At 39.3% G+C, this 6,042-nt stretch overlaps 1 pseudogene; it reads right to left on the reverse strand.

Annotated features, from left to right (window-relative positions):
• Nucleotides 1-1,824: 1,824 nt before the first annotated feature.
• Nucleotides 1,825-2,080, reverse strand: LOC132663926 (protein transport protein Sec61 subunit gamma pseudogene; annotated as a pseudogene).
• Nucleotides 2,081-6,042: the final 3,962 nt, after the last annotated feature.

The following is a 6,042-nucleotide window of genomic DNA, read 5'->3' on the forward strand; positions in this document are numbered from 1 at the left end:
AAAACACAAGTTGGCGAAGTTAAACTTCGGAAAAGATGCGCGATCTCACCACGATAAAATAAATGCGAAATAATCTACAATTTTCCACCTATCAAATGGCTAAAGATCCCAGATCTAAAAGGCCATTAGTCAGGGGCACCTGGGTGGTTCAGTCGGTTAGGTGTCTGACTTCGGCTCAGGCCATGATCTCGCGGTTCGTAGGTTCGGCCCCCAGTTGGGCTCTGTGCTGACAGCTCAGAACCTGGCACCTGCTTGGGATTCTGTGTCTCCGTCTTTCTGCCCCTACCCCACTCGTGCTCTGTCTCTTTGTCTCTGTCTCTCTCTCTCTCTCAAAAGTAAATAAACATTTAAAAAATTAAATAATAATAATAAATAAATAAAAGGCCAGGGCTATGGGAAAACAGGAACTCTTACCCTTTGCTTGTGGGAGTGTAATTTGGTGATGCTGATCAAATGACAGATGCGTACCAGATGCATATCCCCTTGGACCCAGCAAGTCCACTTCTAGAAATTCCCCCAACAGATGTACCACACACATGTAAAACGGCATGCGCAAAGTTACTCATTGTAGCATTATTGGAACAGCAAAAACTGGAAACGTTCCAGAGGTCCATCAGTAGGAGACTAAGTGGCGGTATACCCTTCCAATGGAATATGTGGCCTCAAAAATGAATGACGATGCTTGTTTATGTGCAGTAATAGGAAGACTTCTCACATACATTGTTTAGCTAAAAAGGCAAGATGCAGAACAGAACATACAGTGTGCCACTAGCTATGTAAAGAAAAACATGTAACTAATGCTTGTTCGTCCATTATAAGGTTTCTGCAAAGATACTCAAGATTTCCTGACTGCAGTTACCTGGTGGAGGGACTGGAAGGATTGGTAGGAGGTGAACTTTTCACTGGGCCTTTTTGTATTCTTTCGGTTTTGAACCATATCATTTATTAATTTTCAAAAAATGTTTTCTGGCTCAGAAGTTCAGTTCCACTTTTCTTTTAACAATTGCAGAAGAATGCCTTGATATCCAAAGATGTTCATGCTGTTTGATGATAGCAGAGACCGTGGCAGATGGTAAATAAGTAATGGGAGTGACTTAGAATGGAATACTTTATAGCTATTACAAAGGGTGAGGATAAATACAGTGTGGCATGGGAAAAGGATGGTTTTCAAAAAATAGTACAGAGTCATTTGGAAAGTCATATGAAGAAAAAAATGTACACACCATACACAAAAATTCATTCCAGGTGTACTGCAAAACTAAATATGAAATGTAAGCAATGAAGCTTTTAGATGAAAACAAAATATCTTAATGACTTTTGGGTTAGGCAAAAATTTTATTTATTTACTTATTAGCAGTTTTTCACTTCATTATTGCTCAAAGACCATGGTCTACATCATTCTTGGTGTACATTCTATGAATTTTGACAAATGCATAATGACACATACCCACCATTATGGTATTATATTATAGTATATAGTTTCACTGCCCTAGAAATCCCCTGAGTTCATCCTATTCATATCCTTTCCCCTCACCCCTGGCAAGCACCAAACTTTTTACTGTCTCTACAGTTTAGGCTTTTCCAGAATGTCACGGAGTTGGAATCACACAGTATGTAGCCTTTTCGGAGTGGCTTCTTTCACTGAGTAATATGCATATAATTTTCCTTTATGTCTTTATGTCTTTTCATGGTTTGATAGCTCAATTTTTATTTTGTTATTTCAAAATTATTTTAATTTAGAAATACGAAACGTCTGGAGGAAAAAAATGATAGAAAAACCCAAAACATACAGGCAAATTTTTACTCCATGAGCTTCTTAAATTCTCACTTGTTTACCAATCCCCAAGATGAAAAACTCTTCTTAAAAGATATTCAGCCACCAACAATGACGTTATTGATAGGAATATGCATCGATTTCACAAAAAAAGCCAATGAATCCTATTATAGCATATCTTATTGCTGTTGCCATGACAATCTTCTGGAATTCTTTCCTGTCGGGTGTAGTGCATCTTTTAACCAGTCAAACTGAGTCCTTCACAAACTGCCGACTTGGCTTTATGCACTCCATTACCTGATCCATGGTGCCTGCCTGCCAACACCTCAGTTGCCAAGGACATGTACACAAAAGTGGACGAGCTCATCTCTTTTTAGCACGTCAGTAATATCCCATCGTCGGGATAGACCAAGGTTTATTTATCCAATCACCTACTGAAGGAAACCTATGTTGCTTTCAGGTTCCGGCAATTATGGAATAAAGTTGCTATAAACATCCATCTACAGGTGTTGTATAGACATGAGATTTCCAGTCCTTTGGGTAGACGCCAAAACAGGAGAACAGTTGCTGAATTGAATGGTAAGAGTATGTTTTTTTGTTTTGTTTTTTGTTTTTTTTTTTAATTTTTTTTAACGTTTATTTATTTTTGAGACAGAGAGAGACAGAGCATGAACGGGGGAGGGGCAGAGAGAGAGGGAGACACAGAACCGGAAGCAGGCTCCAGGCTCTGAGCCATCAGCCCAGAGCCCAACGCGGGGCTCGAACTCACAGACCGCAAGATTGTGACCTGAGCTGAAATCGGACGCTTAACCGACTGAGCCACCCAGGCGCCCCGAGTATGTTTTGTTTTGTAAGAAACTTCCAAACTTTCTTCCAAAGTGACTGCACCTCTTTGCCTTCTCCTAAGCAATAAATGAGCTTTTTTCTTCCTCTACATCCTCACCAGCATTTGGTGCTGTCAGTGTTTTAGATTTTCACCATTCTAATAGCTGTGTAGTGGTCTCTTGTTGTTTTCATTTGCATCTCTTAATGAAATATGATGTGGAACATCTTTTCATACACTTATTTACCATTTGTATATCTCATTTGTTGAATTGTCTGTTCAGGTCCTTTGTCCATTTTGGATAACAGCCCTTTATTACAAATGTCTTTTGCAAATATTTTCTCCTAGTCTGTGGCTTCTCTTCTCATGATTTGCTACTAGCTTCATGACACTAGTATTTTTTTTTTTCGAGAGTTTAAAAAAAATCCATATTCGTAAAGGATATTGGTTTGTACTTTTCTTGTAATATCTTTGTTTAGTTTTGGTATGAGGGTAATACAGGCCTCATAGAATGTATTAGTGACGAGGTCCAGCCCCAGGAGGTCCAGGGGCTCCCGAAGGATGAACGGCGTCGGCGAAAATAACAAATGGGCACGACAGCAGTGTGTTCGACTGGCCGCTTTATTGTGGCAAACGTGGTATTATGTTTGTTAGCAGTTTTCTTGTCGCGTGGTCATCTACGTTTCTCAGCTTTACCTGATTCTAAAAACGTTCCTTGGTGTGATCACCCATTAAGGAACCTCACGGTTCTTTCTTTGTAACGTTTCCTCCTGCCTTTTGCTTATTGATTGATTTCTTCATACGACTTTCATTATGTATCTACGTTTATTTACAGTCTATAAAGCATTTGCTTTGCTATTTTCATGGAAGGTCATCTAGCTCTCAACACCTCAAGTGGAACGTTTACAGGGACCTGGCTTCTTGATTGTTCCTTTGAACGGTTTGCGGTACAAGGAACAAAAGTATTCGTTTTGGTCTGGGTGCCGGGAGGGAGCCAAGCGGGCCCTGGGAACCCGCGCCTTATACGCTCCCAGAGAGACAATGTATACCTGGGAACTAATGAACCATTCTGTACCTTAACCCGCCGGGTCCAGTTACCATCTGGAATGCCTCCTGGGGGCCAAGTGGGCCTAGGGGTTGGAGTAACTTGTGTCCCTAGAGACATCCCTTTGTTGCCGGAGTGGGGCTTTCGAACCCATTTGCCCCCCTCCCTGGCTGAGAGATATATGGGGCTATCCTTCCTTTAGGTAGGGGACGGGCAGGCAGGGGTGGCACCGGCTGGATATAAGGTTTCATTATCCATCTTCGGATTCTCAGGGTTTTTCCCTCATCCCCAGAATATATCCCCGAGTTTGCCCCCATGGGTTTCTTTTGAGTCATCAGTGCCAATTGGACCGTGGGGATGGCCATGATGAGTAAGAGGACGGATACCAGTAGCTTCCCATTCGGAGGGTCTCTGTGCATTGCCCTTCCGCCAACCACCCGGGCTGTGCCACCAGGAAGGCCGGATGGATCGGCTCCCGGCGTATTAGAAAGTGTTCCCTCCTCTTCTATGTTTTCCAAGAGTTTGTGAAGGATTAATAATACTTCTTCTTTAAACATTTGGTAGAATGAACCGGTGAAATTATCTGTTCCTGGGTTTTCTTTGTGGGAAACTTTATGATTATTTATTACTTGCTATATGTTCAAAATTTCTGTTTCTTCTTGAGTCAGTTTTAGGAGTACATGTCTTCCCATGAATTTATCCATTTCATCTGGATTATCTAATTTGTCAGTACATAACACTCCATTTTAATTATTTTCCTGTTAGGTCAGTAGCAATGCCCTCTCCTTAGGCTATTGACTTTAGATCTTTCTTTCTTTTTATTTTTAAATACCGGCATTTGCAATCATAAATTTCACTCAGAGCACCACTTTTGCTGCATTCTATAAGTTTTGGTATTTGTGTTTCATTAGTATCATTTTCTCATTTTCTTTGTTTTTCCTCTTGAAACATTGGTTATTTAGGACAGTGCTGTTTCATTTCCACATATTTGTAAATTTGCCAAGTTTTATTCTGTTGTTGATTTCTAATTTCATTCCGTTGTGAGTTTAGAACACATTTTGTGTAGTTTCGCTCCTTTTCCATTTACTGAGACTATTTTATGCCCCAGCATATGAGGTATCCTGGAGAATATTCTTGTGCACTTGAGAAGAATGTGCATTAGCTGTTGGTTGGTGGATCCTTTTATGGGTGGCTATTAGGTCTGATTGTGTTTTAATGTTGTTCTAGTTTTTATTTCCTGGTTTACTTTCTGCCTAGTTGTTCCATCTGTTATTGAAAGCGAGGCATTGATGTTACCAACTTTTATTGTCGAAATGTATATATTTCTCTATTCAATTATGTCTGCTTTTGCTTCATGTATTTTAGGGTTCTGTTGTTAGGTGCATATATGCATGTCACTGTTATTCTTCTTATTGGATTGGCCCATTTATTTCCCTAAATACACCTATAAATGTTCTTTGTCTCAAATAACAATTTTTGCCTAAAAGTCCATTTTGACTGATGTGAGCATAAACACTCCAAATCTCTTTTGGTTGCTATTTGCATGCTGTATCTTTTCCCATTGATTTACTATCTAAAGTGAGCCTCCTCATATAAACAATGCATAGTTAGATCATGTTTTTAAAAATCCATTCTGCCAATCTCTCCCTTTTGATTGGAGTGTTTAATTCATTTGTTGTTGTAATTATTTATAAAGTAGGATTTACATCTGCCAATCACTGTTTTCCATGTCTCCTTTCATTTCTCTGCTCCTCCATTATTGACCTCTTTTGTGTTAAATGGATGTTTTCTAGTGTGTTCTATATTAATTTTCTTGCCATTTTTTTTTTTTTTTTTTTACTGTATGTTTAGATTTTTTTTTTCGTGTGTCTCTGGGGATTAAAATTCACATCTTCTAAGAATCTATTTTTTATTTTTTATTTCTTTTAAAGGTGTTTTAAAAAAATTTTTTTTAATGTTTATTCATTTTTGAAAGAGAGAGAGACAGAGCATGAGCGGGGGAGGGGGAGAGAGAGAAGGAGACACAGAATCCAAAGCAGGCTCCAGGCTCAGAGCTGTCAACACAGAGCCCGACTAGGGTTCAAACGTGTGAACCGTAAGATAATGACCTGAGCTGAAGTTGGACGCCCAACTGACTTAGCCATCCAGGCTCCCCTTAAAGATGGTTTTATTAAAGCATGGGGAATGCATGGGCAGAAAGAGCTGCCACAGTCTAGTTTTTATTAAGACCAACTTAATTTCACTATAGAAAAACTTTGCTATGTAGCTCCTATATATATAGTTCTGTTCCTCTCCATTTCTTTGATGTGGTGATTGCCATACAAATGAACGATTATATGGAGTATGCTCAACACAGATTTATAATTATTGCTTTATGTAGTTGCCTTTTAAATAAGATAG

Source organism: Panthera onca, chromosome D4 (genome assembly GCF_046562875.1).
Source record: "Panthera onca isolate mPanOnc1 chromosome D4, mPanOnc1 haplotype 2, whole genome shotgun sequence".
Lineage (NCBI taxonomy): Eukaryota > Metazoa > Chordata > Mammalia > Carnivora > Felidae > Panthera > Panthera onca.